The sequence below is a fragment of the Stegodyphus dumicola genome, chromosome 1, assembly GCF_044657685.1.
Source record: "Stegodyphus dumicola isolate Sdum_Otavi_A_Nest chromosome 1, ASM4465768v1".
Taxonomy (NCBI): Eukaryota; Metazoa; Arthropoda; class Arachnida; order Araneae; family Eresidae; genus Stegodyphus; species Stegodyphus dumicola.
Window position 1 is genome coordinate 106,088,286 of NC_140768.1, and position 15,473 is coordinate 106,103,758.

The 15,473-nt window shown below is 32.9% G+C and overlaps 1 protein-coding gene across 6 annotated transcripts in view; it reads right to left on the reverse strand.

The window, feature by feature from the left end:
* Spt-I (serine palmitoyltransferase subunit I) overlaps positions 1-15,473 on the reverse strand; it is an 86,782-nt gene that overhangs the window by 51,025 nt on the left and 20,284 nt on the right. The window lies entirely within an intron of this gene.

The following is a 15,473-nucleotide window of genomic DNA, read 5'->3' on the forward strand; positions in this document are numbered from 1 at the left end:
AAAAAAGGTAGGTTAGGGAATTAAGATTAACATGAGGCATGAAACTGCAGACATCATTTAAAATATCTGAAAACGTGCAATTTAGGTTGCTTTTCACGCCAGTACCTACAGGCAGTGGTGTAACAGCAGAGCAGCCTTTTATTTATATATATTTTTTAAACTTTATTTTACAGTTTCCTTTACATTGCAATTATTTAATTACTTTTTTCTTGAACTTAACTTGAATATATAGTAAATATTTTGGCGATTATTTTTATGGTTCGAATTTTTTACCAAATAACTAGATTTGGCGATACGTTAATCCGGTCCCTATAACGGAGCAGTAAGTATTAATGATTTCTTCTTTAAGAACTTTCTATTCATATAATTTCCCCATTCACTGAAGAAGATTCCAGAAAGTAAAAGTATCTTCTAACTGCAAATGTGTGGACAAGAAATATGCAGATACAGGAAAGATACAATTTGAAGTCTTGTTTAGAGCAGTGGCAGCAGAAAGTTATAGCTTCAAGTAAAAAAAAAAAAAAAAAAAAAAATCTAAAAATCTTCAAAGCTATTTTAGAAACAATTGCCAAATATCTTTTACCTGAAGAAAAGAAAAACTGTAGCCAAAATTAGCCAATCCTTCTCCATTAACATATAAGTAACGGATTTTCTCCAATTTTTTAGAAGTATATCCATATCAGAAACTTTCAAATCTACCCACATAATTTTTAATAAGGAGTTTTAAAGAGTGGTAAATCTACAAAATATCTCACAATATATCATTCATGGGTTGCAATACTGGTGTAACTTTAAAACTATGACTGTTCCACTGTAAAACTGTCTGTTTTGCTAAAAAAACACTGGCATATATTTTAGCTCAGTCCTGCATTAACAAATGGCACTAATGTATGTGTTACATTCTTTGGTTTCTAGCATACTTTGGCTACAATACTGAACAAGTGCCTAGACATTGCGTTTTCATCTATCCCACAGCTCCACACGCTTGGTTGCTCGCCAGACGTCACTTCCGCTTGAGAAGATGTAAATAAGTTGGGGGGGGTGAAGTGCTATTGATAATGCGGTTGTTGGAGTAGTATTATTGTGTGTAATGTTTACTATTTCTAAAAGCTTTAAGCAGTCTAATGTCTTTCTCAGAACAGTAGTATTCCATACAGCTCTTAAATATCATGGGTAACCAAAATATACATTTTAAATAGTTAATGAAGTTTTTTCATTTCTGTAGTTATAATGTTACCTAAAACATTAAGCAGATAAGTTTTTATGAATAACATTATAATGAAATATTCCAGAATATATTTCGAATGATTTTTCCAGAAGATGTTGGGGGTTACACGCAATAAATTATTTAAGTAAAATAAAGATTGTTATCATTTTATTGGCTCTGTGAGATGACTGAGAAGTTTTATGCACTCCCAAAGTCACCAAAATTAACACACATCTAAATTCAAATGACTTCAAACTGCTTAAAAATAACAAAATGTATAATTTTCTATTTTATTTACAATGATGTTCTAAGAAATTTAAATGCTGTTGAAAATCTGTGGCATTGTATGTTATGAATAAGGACAGGCAGTTGTGTCAAACTAAAAGGATGAAAGCGGTAGGTAAATAGATAAAGGAAAATGTCTTTAACCCTTTGTTGGCTCAGTGTTCCACTAAATGGAACACCCAACTTTAATCGCTTCTAAAACCGTTAAATTCAACCATATACGGATAAAAATGTCTTTATAATATCTTTGAACTTCTCTTTTTAAATAGTCGATGGCAGCATATCACAAGGAGACCCAGAATTTTCATTTATGATGTGTTATTAAAATCTACTTATTTTCTAGTAATTTTCTATATTTTTTGGTGATACAAAAAAATTTGTTTGAAAACCAATTTCTGTATAATTTTGATGGCTGTACTCCATATAATTTTTTATATATTTTTTTTACATTTTTCATACAAAGCATGCGCAGAATCATTGAATAAAATGGGGTGTTCCATTAGTGGGAACACTGCGCCTTTAGCGATCTCATGCTATTACGCATCACAACATCTGTCTTAAGAGAAAACATCTGTTGTATATGTTTTCTATATACATAGTTTTGGGGGAATGAATTCAAACAAAGCACTCTTGAGGAGTGAGGTGTGGTTTGTGCTATGAAAGCCCTAATATGGTCATCTTGAAATTTTTGTAAGCAATTTTCAGGCGGGATTTTTATCAGTAGCTCGAGTCATCTTTACTTAGAGCTGCGTGAATTTTTTGCTGTCGCTTTTTAGTCTCATTCCTGTTTATTTTCAATAATTGTGTAGATATTTTTATGTGTATGTATATCTTATAGCTTATTTTTCTTTACTGTTAGTATTAATTGTAGTTAATTTTTTATTATCAATTTTCCATAAATGGCGCGGAGAGGTCTAACTCTTTCCGATGCTCTAAAAGTGCTTCATGAATTACCTCTTATTCTAAATCAGAGCATGAAGATAGCAGCGATACTGAGATATACGTTCCTGAACCACTTGTGTAATCCTGTTGTGATATGTCGGATGAAACTCATTTATTTGATGAGAAAGTTGATGATCCATCTTACCCAGGCCCCTCAACACAGCCTCAAGTTTTTACTTGGAATTCTAAACATATTGTTGCACGGAACAAGAAGTCGCACAAAACAAGTTTTGTGTTCAAAACCTACAAAGTTGGTTTGTGCTTCTATCAAAAAGGTGTGACATGCTTTGAACAATTTCACAAAGCTAAGAAATCAAAAATTTTGTAAATATCTTTGTATATAGGACTTGTATATATACATATATTTACCTCATTTATCCATATTTATACAAGAATGCTGTGTATAGCCAGAAAACCATGTATACAGATATAATACAGGTGACAGGTGAGAGCAGGTCCGGACACCCAGACGGCTTACATAGACTAATCGGGTATTGTCCAAATCCCGCAACTATCTGAAGCTACACTCCGAAAACAATACAAGGGCAAAGTACATAGCCATGCAAGGGCAAAATATAGATTTTTCTGCATGCGAAATTAAACATTTTCCTGGCTACATTGCATGTTAACACATTGCTACACATACTCGCTACAATATACATTTCATAATATGCATTGTGTTATTCTTTGCAACATATTACGCTGAACATTATTCTTGACAATTCAACATAAATTCTGAACAATGTAATTGTTTAAATAAGACATAACTGGATTAACTTTTATGTTTAAATAAGACATAACTGGATTAACTTTTTTACTATGTTTTTACTATGTTTATTTAACTATGTTTAAATAAGACATAACTGGATTAACTTTTTTACTATGTTTTTACTATGTTTATTTAACTATGTTTAAATAAGACATAACTGGATTAACTTTTATGTTTAAATAAGACATAACTGGATTAACTTTTTTACTATGTTTTTACTATGTTTATTTAACTATGTTTAAATAAGACATAACTGGATTAACTTTTATGTTTTTATGTTTAAATAAGACATAACTGGATTATTCTTATATAACACAGTACATAACTGTGTTATATAAGGCAGACTTAAACAAATAACTTGATACAACAGATAAATTAACAACTGAATAAAGATAGAACATTTCACAAAAAGTTTCACAAAGAAATCTAAAAAAAAAAAAAAAAAAATTCAATATTTGGCATTCTGCGCAATCACTCTACCTCCACCTCTTAAAACCGCTACTGCTCGGCAAAATAGCAAGTTCTACCATATTCCTCACTTTTTCAAAACTGGATTTAAAGGCAACAATATATCAACAGCAATCTCTCTAAAAACTTTCGCTCTATTTTAGATGCAGTATTTTGGGAAATAACCCTGTAAATGCCTCACATTTTTCATATATCTGCATCATTCATGAAAAAAATGATATAATCATGTTTACTTCTATTAAGACAAAATAAATTCTATTGACGAAACTTGAGATATACTGAAACCGTTGGTTTCTTTCTACAACATCTGCTATCAGGAGGAATATATTCGATATCCTAGGGTGTAAGGTTTTAGTTGCAATGTTACATATGAATTTTACCACAGCATTCATTCATGAAAATGAATTGTTGTCCAAAATCACACTTTGGATATCCTAAACTGCACCAATGTAAGCAATATGTCAATATGTCCTTCTTAAAATAGATTTATACGAAATTTATCACTTTATGTAAGTTTCAAAATATCTTTTCACAGATAGACTTTTAACTTTCCAAAATGTCATTCAATTCAAATCACTCATGAACTACTTATGGCATGACATGAAGCTTTAAACACTAGTACATGTTTTGTTGTTTCATTGGCATTACACATCCTCTTAATTGTGCTATGCTACAAAATAAAATTTTTTAGCACTAAGTGGTTTTTCTGGTGCTTATGTATCAGTTATAAAAGTGTCCATTCCAAATTCTTTTGCAAAATTGTTTATTTTCCCTATCATTGAAAGCTCTTTCTTAACCCCTTAACTGCCGCGGGCGAATATATATGCCTTGCTCAGCCGATGCGTTAACTGCCCCAGGCGTATATATACGTCCTTCCAAACTGCTATCATTTGCTTTGCGCTGCTACACCTAAAATTATTCGCAAAGTTAACGCATCGGCTGCGCATCTGGGGCAGTTAACGCATCGGCTGAGCAAGGCATATATATACGCCCGCGGCAGTTAAGGGGTTAAGCATGGCGGTATAGCACGTAAGGCAAAGCAAAGAAGCAAATGAAACTGAGAGAAGAAATTTTGACAGAACCTACTCATCATTCTGGTATTCATGCTACTAAGTTGGTCAACAATAACCTTCCTGAAAAGAAGCGTTTCATACCTATACTTTTTTAAGTAATTTCTAATTATCACACCCCACCAACACCAAAAATTATAAATTTGTTGCCAACTTTGGAGAGAGATGTTTATTTGAGTATTTTTGTGTCTATTTTAATGATGCATCCAGCACCACCTATTTCTTTTTATATTTTTCTTTTTATTCTACAATACACACATACTACTTGGTTTTTTGTGCTACTGTTTGATTTCTTGGAATCGAAATCCTAAAATAAGAAGATAAAAAAAGAGGCCCATAAAGCCTTTGACCGGCAGCGGAGCGCCATTTTTATCAGTTTTTATCACCAACATGAAAGCTGCAAAATTCTGTTTAAAATACATACGATAATATCTTTCAGTTTCCTACATATATAACAGATGGTGGCACTAGTAATTCATAGAAATCATGTAGGAAAAAATTCTTTGCAGGTCTAATTTTGAAGCATTTTTTTAAAAATTTCTTATGCAATTTAAATAATTTGGACAACTTTTGGTTTTAGAATGAATAGTATTATTTAAAAATTATAAAAAAAAAACTAGATAAGATAAAAAAAAACTAAATAAGATAGAAGATAAAAAGTATTATTTGAATTCATATATATATATATTAATTAAATAGGGTTGAAATTAAAAGGTGGGACAAATTTGTCCCACCACACATGTAGGAAATACTGCTATCAGGTGACAGGACCATTGAAAATGTTTTCCGAACATTTGTTCTATAGCGATTGTGATACTTTCGGTTTTTATGGTTATTTCTAAGGTATTGCAAACTATAATAATCGTACGAGATATGCTGATTAATTTGACCACTTAAAAACGTCCACAGTCAAAAGTCGTTAATTCGGACACCCATAATCCAGAATGATCTATAATCCGGACCTCAAAGCTAAAAACTTTCTGTGCATGCGCCGCGTTGACACATGCGCACAGGCGTTTTACGCGTGCGAGTAAGGCCTTTACGACTGCACATATGCGTGTGCGCAAGTGCAGAATACGTTTTCGCCTGCGCGTTTAATGTATAACGGACGGTATAAGCTAAAATTATCTATTTCAGTTAATGTTGATGATATTGTTGTTCCTTCACCTTCGAATTGGATCAGGCTTATTATTTTTTGCAGACTGTAAGAGCAATTTTATAAAAGTAAACTTGAACTTTCGATTATGTCAAATAGAATTTCCGATGCTGGAGCTCCCAAAGGATCTACAAAACGAAAGTCTGTTTCGATGTCCATCAAACAAAAAGTGGAATTGCTGCAAAAAATGGATAAAGACATGAAGAAGGTGACAGAGAGGTTAGTGAAAACGAAAAAAATTCGATTGACAAGTTAGTCGGTATTCTCGGCTCAGCAATTACGGGACTTGAACAGTGGAACTTTGTAACTGAACAAGAATCTGTTTATAGAATTAAAGAGAAAGTGTTATCACATAAAACGAAGCAACTTAAACAACTTACATTGAAAGAAATGTTTAATAAAGTAAACAAATAAATATTAAGCTTTTTTTTTTTTTTTTTTTTTTTTTTGTAAATTTTGATACCCTTTAGATCATAATTGTTTTTTTATTTCATAAATTACGGTTTCATATTTTTTTCAATTTTAGAATTTCTGCATGCCATCTTACGAGATTTAAACTGATGATCTATAATCCGGAAAAATCGATAATCTGGAATCGCCGAAGTCCCGACGAGTCCGGATTAACGACTTTTGACTGTATATCAGATTGACAGAAAAAGTATTAAATGGTGGCACAGAATTTTTTTTTCATTTCCTTGATGCTTGCGTAGTTAATTCATTCATATCGTGTAAACTGTTACCTACAGAGTGAGAACATTTAAAATCTCTAAAATTGTTTAAAATGTATATAACTAGAAATTTACTGAATATGAGTTCTACGAAGAGAAAAAAAATACCAAAGCCTTGTACATGTAAAGAGCCACAAATCATATGTCCCCTATGCAAAAAGACTCAAAGATACTAAACATATACCAAAAAGCCCTGTACACGCTGTGCATTTATGCAGCACAAAAAGTGAGCAGCACACAACATGGATGTATGAAGTATGTGAAGTTCCATAGTGCCTTCAAAAGAAAGGAATTTCTTGTTTTAAAATTTTCAAGAATAATTTTTAAATGTTTAACATTTTTTTAATTTTTAAATATTTGCTCCTATAGTATTTTTGTTTATTTATAAGCATATATATCTAAATTACAGTGTATATTACATTTTTGTCTTTAATTTTTTTTTTATTCAAGTATTATGTTCATTTCATATACAGATATCACAAATTTATATTTTTCAATAAATTGCAGTAATGTAAAACTTGAAAAATATTTAGTATTTTCGCAAAAGAAGTGAAAATATAATCCTGTAACATGAAATGTCATTGAATACCAAATGGATGATATGTACCGGGTAGCCATAATTAAACTGAAAGTGCTCTCAGTGTTCTGTAGCGCGATCTATTTGCGAGAATGACGCCGCATTTCGTAGGAAGATTAAAAAAAACGGGGGACGAAGGATTCTGCGAAAAAACAAATTAGTTCTAAAAGTCACCACTAAGGGAATATTTGGCGCTGTGTAATAGAAAATAGAGTGTTAACAAATGCAAATTAATATGGAATAAAATTATCTTTAATTATGCACATTTTCTGATTTAGTTCAAGTGCAATATGGCAACATTTTTAAAAAAGCATAAAATCTGCATAAACACCGATAAAGTCTCGTGATCTGCAATATCACGTACTCTGAGAAGAAGAAGTTCTTTATTCAAATTTCACGTTACATCCATTCGTACAGTGCCAGCTACTTGGGTTTCAAAAGGCTTGGGTGTTATGTTTCGAATCAATCAGATTGAAAGTTTATGTGCAATGTCTCCTTCTTTAGTCGAGCGTGCATTACTGGTTAAATTATTTTACCTCAACCAGTGCAACGCGTCAGCCACTCTTCGTGCTTTTAGAACGCACAAAAAAATGCATAAAGGTAATGGTCCTGTGTCAGTTAATGGGCTAAAAGCAATGGTTGCGACGTTTGAGAAAACAAGTTCTCTAAAGGTTCAGTCAGGCAGAGGACGAAAACCTGTACCACAGGATACAATCGAAGCAGTTGCCACGGCGATTGTCGACAGAGGACAAGACAATATTGCTGCCACCTCTAGCGCTCGTGGAGTAGCTCGGAATGTGGATATGCCTTACAGTACGGTATGGAAAATCTTATGAAAAATTATCAACTTCTATCCGTACAAGATCAGCCGTGTACAGGAGTTACTGTATCCCGACCATGATAAGCGATTGACTTTTGCTCTCACCTTTCTTGCCAGAATGGAGGTGGATGATGCTTGGCCGTGGAAAATCTTATGGGGAGATGAGGCCCACTTTTACCTGAATGGAACTGTGAATACCCAGAACTGCCGAATTTGGGATGACAAACCACCACATGCAGTCACAGCAATTCCCTTACATTCACCGAAGGTAACTGCTTGGTGTGGGTTCACAGCAGAATTTATCGTAGGTCCATTCTTCTATGAGAACATTACCCTGACAGGACCGGAAACCTGTTCTGTTACCAGAGAGAAATATAGCCACATGTTGAACAGCTTTGTCTTTCCGACACTTCAGCGAAGACAATGCCTGGGGGAAATCATTTTCCTGCAAGATGGAGCCCCTCCACAGGTTGCTGTACGGGTGCAACAGATGCTACGACAGAAATTCACAACAGAAAGAGTCATTAGCCGCTACTTTCCAACTGCATGGCCACCTCGGTCGCCTGATCTTACCCCATGTGACTTCTGACTATGGGGTTACCTTAAGTCCAAGGTCTATCAAGGAGTGGTCCAGGACCTGGCTACGTTGAAGGATAACATATCACTGACTGTACGGGAGATTTCTGCAGACATGTTACTTTCTGCTGTTGTGCATACTATGCACAGAATGCAATATGTGGTCCACAACATTGAACCTCATTTGAATGCAAAATAAAAGGTAATTTCCATATTGATTTGCATTTGTTAACACTCTATTTTCTATTACACACCGCCAAATATTCCCCTAGTGGTGACTTTTGGAACTAATTTGTTTTTTTGCTGAATCCTTCGTACCCCGTCTTGTTTAATCTTTCTACAAAATGTGGCGTCATTCTCACAAATAGATCGTGCTACAGAACACTGTGAGCATTGTCAGTTTAATTATGGCCACCCGGTATTTAGCTGTGAGCCACCATAGAAAAATATCCTAAGCAGGGGAACGAGAGGTAAAATGTGATGGCCTTCTAAGCATTCTCCTTTTCAAACCTGTAGCAAATAAAGAAAGTACTGGAGCAAAAATCTATTTGCGAGAATGACGCCGCATTTCGTAGGAAGATTAAACAAGACGGGGGACGAAGGATTCCGCGAAAAAACAAATTAGTTCCAAAAGTCACCGCTAGTGGAATATTTGGCACTGTGTAATAGAAAATAGAGCCAGAATAGGTAGCCAGAATCCCACCGAAAGTGGGATTCTGGCTACCATCATTACAACACCAATCAATATATTTTTATTGGAATACATATTCAGATTTTTTTTTTAATTACACACTTTTTTCTAAAAAATATTTATTATTTTGCAAACATGATCAATATTTTCTAGTTAATTATTAAAAAATATTTTTATATGTATCTTGTATTTTCATTTGGTTGTTAAAACTAGCACTTCAAACATGTTAGGAGAATTTACACTCAGGCAAAGATGCCATTTTATTGGGACAAGCAGTATCCCACCACATCATGAATTACCATAAAGGTTTACCTGGTTTCTTGCATGAAGTAGCATTGCATTAAGGGCTAATTATCTATGTGTAAAGTTATTTTTTCCAAATTTTTGTTTTTTTAATGCATGGAACCTCAAATGTTAAGGGACAAGCAGTATCCCACCACGCCATGAATTACCATAAAGGTTTACCTGGTTTCTTGCATAAAGTACCATTGCATTAGGGGCTAATTATCTATGTGTAAAGTTATTTTTTTCAAATTTTTGTTTTTTAATGCATGGAACCTCAAATGTTAAGGGACAAGCAGTATCCCACCACATCATGAATTGCCATAAAGGTTTACCTGGTTTCTTGCATGAAGTAGCATTGCATTAGGGGCTAATTATCTATGTGTAAAGTTATTTTTTCCAAATTTTTGTTTTTTTAATGCATGGAACCTCAAATGTTAAGGGAACTATATAACACTGTGTGCATACAAAAAGCTAAGCTTTCGCTGAAGACTATAAAAAGTTCATAACACGGTCCACTGCTATGTGAAAATGCTGGATTTCTCATATGAGGGATCATAATCTGCAGTCACAGTGACGAAAATGTCCAAAAAAGTAAAAAGCTATCTAGGGATGATATGCTATGTTGTCACATAAATACATTTTGGTGACATGGTGTGTTGCCACATCAGTACTTTTCTGTAGCTTCTCAAAGGGATGTGAATAATCAGAAACAACCAAATTTTGTTCTCTTCCATAACATTTGTTCATTCTTATAAAATGCCTTTTTTTTTTATGATTTTGGAAATGGAGCATTATATACGAATAAGGTTCCCATAGCTACCAAGCATTGATATGGGACATTTAACTGCTAAGTAAATTAATGCCTAGCACTGGCCTTGTAGCCACTCAAAACCACACAAGCACCGAAAGTGGGATTCTGGCTACCGTCATTACAACACCAATCAATATATTTTTATTGGTAACTGTGTGACTGCTTAGCCAACAGGTGTTTGAAAGTGAAGTGCAGTAACTTCAGTTAGTGAGGACAAAAATTACATTTATGACATACCTGATTCTTTTTAATGAATATTAATCTCCATTCTTAGATTTTGTGAGGAGGGGGAACTTTTTTTATTATTTTATTTATTTATTTATTTTTTGGTTGATGGTCTGAAAACCCTAATGTTAGATCATTCGAGATATTGGATGCCTGGATTTCAGACTTTGTAATGTGTTGTTGTTATCAATCTCACTTGTTTACCCCCAATTTTGAGAGGTAGCAACCTGAGTGGACGAGTTTCCCACACCTCTTCTCTTACCACCAACTTCCTGAAAAGACTTTTGGCTTGCTGCATGCTTAGAATGCCTCTATGCTGAACAGATACTATATATTTACAAACATTCATGCCCCCTCCAGGATTCGAATGTGGACCCTTTGGTACAGCAGCCAGAGTTATTATCCCAGTTGGGCAGTTAAAGTGTAGTAGCCAGGTGGAATCGGCGAGTGATCTCTACAGCTGTTACATTCATGGTTGAATGCTGTGCACCTGAGTACAAAGTGTTTGTGTTTCACTAACTGCCAAAAATCTAAATGGGAAGATGAAAGTGGTATCATCAATATCTCAACTGGACTGTCTTAGATGGCCACAATATCCTGTTCATGGAAAAATCCAAATTTACCTTGAAATCTGATAACAAGTACATAAGGATCTGAAGAGAATGAGGCACACTAAATCAGGCCAAGAACATCATTAAACATCACACACTGACAGGTGAAAAAATTATGGTGTAGGCTGGAATCTCAATGGGATATTGCACCTTCTAAAGATGGTTCTGTTTCAGATGTGCAGTATCGGAATGAAGTTCTATACCCATTGTAATGTAAAATTCTATACTGCAATGGTTTGTTCTGCTTTCCTTTTTATGGATGATAATGCATGTCCACATTGAGGAAACATTGTTAACGATTACCTGGAGAATGAGGGTATTTTTTGCATAGAATGGCCACTATATTCCCCCAACCTTAATTCATCAAAAATATTCAGGATGACCTCAGGCATACTGTCTTTGCATGTTTACTTCCTGTCTACATTTAAATAAATTAAAAATTGCAGCGGGGAAATTGTGATATCACTAATATGATGAGCACAGTAAATGCATTCAAATCTCAAGTAGTATTATTGAGAGGTCATTTAATGAAATTCTATTACCATACTCTCCGATCCCAAACGTATTATGAGAAAGTCAAGTCAGAAACTATGTAAAAATTAGACATAATATAAGAGAAATTTTCCAGATTAGCCAATTTTGTGGCATTACAGCCAATTGTAATTTTTTATAAATCCATTTAATACTAATAAAATTAATATATCTGCTAAGAATTCTGAATATTTTCAGTGGAATAATATTGAAAGCCTAGCATTAAACACATCAATAAACTTGCAAAATGATCTTATTTTTGAAAGCTGGTTATAATGAAAATATGTTTAGGAATTTAATTGATAAAATATAAGATTCATACATTCAAACAAAAAAAGTCAATTGAAATTTTACAAAGATTTTTGAAAGATAAATATCAACATAATTTATACAAAATAGAAATATAAATTAATTTTACTAAGACTCAGGACATCAAATGAATTTTCAATATAATGTAATTTTTAAACAATGAAAATTTTAAGAATGTTGGCCCTGAATATTTGTCTTGTTATTTATCATAACTGTGAGAGGAAAATTTTGTACTGATGTCTGAATTGAATTTTTCATTATTTTTCTTCTTTTTGTTTGTTTAAAGGATCTTTGCTGTAATATTTATAGTTGGGAGTTCAAAGTGTGGTATGCTCGTATTTATTCAGTTACTGTAGATTCAGCAGATTTATAAATTTTCTCCATTTTAGTCACTTCATTAGGTGTTGTTATTGAGTTTATAAGCTTGTAAATTTATTCTGCAGTGTCATTTTTCTTTCTGCTAATGTCAAAGTTTGTGATATACTTTGCATCAACTCATTTATTATTATATCATTTGTGTCATCTAATATCAATGAAGGATCATTACAGGAATCATAAACTGTATCTGCTGGACTGTTTTCCTTGCATCTGGCATAAATAATGAATATGCTTACACATATTCCACTTAATTGAAGAATCTATACATGTGCACACATATGTGTGTCTGCATACATTACATTCAATACACTTCAATTCACAGTTACCCTCACTGCTCACTTTTTGTATGGTATACAAATCTAGATTGTTTTCTGATGAAATAATTCAGCCACTTTCATTTTGTATAATTTGTGATGACAGTACTAAGCTGGTTTTATGTCTGTTTCTCAAGTCTCTAATTTACTTGTCAATTTTCCTTTATTTGATGTAATGATTCTATCAAACATTTTATCCCTAATAAATCTCATAATTGCATGCACAGTCTTATCAAGTCTTTTAAAATTTTTTCTGCGTAAATATATGTACTTCAGCGTTCGATGCATTCTTTCAAAAGTGCATATTTGTATTACATCCCGAATGAACTCTGTGACGAAAAGCCCAAGTAGTTGCATCTTTTAAATAATGTATTAAAAAATAATTTGCAAAATCAATTGTATTGAGATCATTTTTCAAGTGATTTAATACAGCTTCTGCTGCAGTATTACAACTCTGTATATCACATTCTTGTAAAAGAGTGCAGAGAACTTGATACACTTGGGCTTGTTTTTCTGTACTACTGATTTTTTTTTTAATTTCTTCACCATGCACAAAAGAGGCGTTTTTCAGGTATGCCCATCTCTGAAACCCATGCATTAAAAAAAATAATCAGCCATATCTGACATGAAAACTTGGTTGTAATATGCCAACCTTTTGCTTGATTATTGAGAAGAATATAAACAAAACTGCAATCGCTCAAGGCCAGAATCAGACATGGAATCGTGAATTTTATCCAAAATTGCATCAAATGGTACTTTAGCTGCTATTTTTGATGCAATAAAGGTTCTATCCTTACTTGAAAGGAAAAGATGACCCATATCATTTTCATGCCCTACGTGTGTTCCCTGGAAATATGCATAGTATTCCTCTCGTTTTGTTTGACCAATTTTATTTTTGCAGGACAATAAGCATTAATTTTTTTACTGCCCAATAGCTTTATGCATTGCTTTCCAGAACTCTGTGAATGAAAATGCCCTGAAAGGTGACATCTAAAATATGTAACTGTACCAGTGGCAATTGGTTTTTCAGATACATGTATTATAAATTTCAACTATTTCCATGTCTGTTTTATTTTCTAAATCATCTTCCCATTCAAGAAAAATTTCATAGGATTCATATTTTAATTCTGATGCTTCAACTTTTACATCATGAACTTGTAGAAAGTGTTCATTTATCAACTCATTTTCAAAATCTCCTTTACACAAAGGACATTTATGCAGTCTCTTAATTGAAATGTGATTACCATTACAACTAGAGTCACATATTTTGAGTTTGGATGTTTCAGATACTTTTAAATTTAGAGACTGCAATATGTGTTCATCCATTGAATGGCATTTTATTACATGCCTCTTCAAATTAAATTTGGAAAAAAAGGATTTCTCACATCCGCATGGAAATTAATTTCATGTAATCATATCCGTAGAAAGATCCGAATTAGTTTGATTTTTTCATCAGATTGAACACTTGGCCCTGAAAAGGACCGTTTAGTTTTAAAGTGATCAGACATGTTTGATCAAATTAGCTTGTAAACACTCGACTACGAAAATTGCAATATGAGGATTTTCATTCACTAGCTATTCTATCATTTGAGATCCCTCCCCACAATCGGAAATGGCATACTGCGAGCGAAAAGAGTGTGGAACTCTGGGATAGATGAGAACCCAATATCTAGATGCTTGTCAATACTGTGTCCCTAGTTAGAGCCTGTTTAGAGCCTGACACTCCCCAGTTAGAGCCTGTTGACTTTACTGACGTAAAGTACACAGATCAGACACATCAAATTTTATTGCAAATACTATACCATGATTCCTTCCAGAGAAGCAGAAACAATCAATATGAAAGGTTCCAGATGGAAGTAAAGTTTGCAGCTCTTCCAGAAAGCAACACCAAAAAAAGTTTACAACAAACCTCTTGCAAGAAGAAATTTGGCAATCTATGAAGTTTAACCACCAGCAATATAATACAAAACTGCTATTCAGCATTTTACATTAATCTAAAATTTAAATTATAAAAGTAGGTTTACTTTTGAAACTTATGTAAATATAGGCTGTTCTTGAAAATTGTTCTCCTTTGAAACTTATGTAAATATATGATGTTCTTGAAAATGGTTCTCTTTTGTAATGTATTTTGATTAATGATGTAGCACTGAAACATTAATAATGCCTTTTTGTAATCAAATTGTGGTAACATTATTAATAAAACATAATTTCTTGACTTGATTTTAATTGTCATCAGCTGTAAACTTGAAGTATAATTCAAAATAATGTAAACCAAAAAAAAATATATATATATATATATATTACATTTGATACAATTTATTACTAATTTATGTTAATTTTATAACATTTTTCTACTTATTATTAACAGACTTCCCATGAAGCCTTTTAGAAAAGCTAATCCTTAATCCATTAATTAAGCCTGTGACTCCTGCATTTCAAAACCAAAGATAATTTTAAACATGCTTATCTCAAAACTTTTCAAACTCTTCTTTTTCGAGTTGGGACAGTATTGCAGTATATATGCATGTGTGTATATATATATATATATATACACATACATATGAATTAAATTATTATTCTTTATAATGTCACATGTTCAAATAGAGGCTACTTTTTTCTTTGAAAATTGCACTACATGCAATTAATTTTCCACTTCTAAAAAGTATTGCAAGCTAATAAAAATTAAAGACTATAAAAATTAAGCAATCCTGACTTACTCA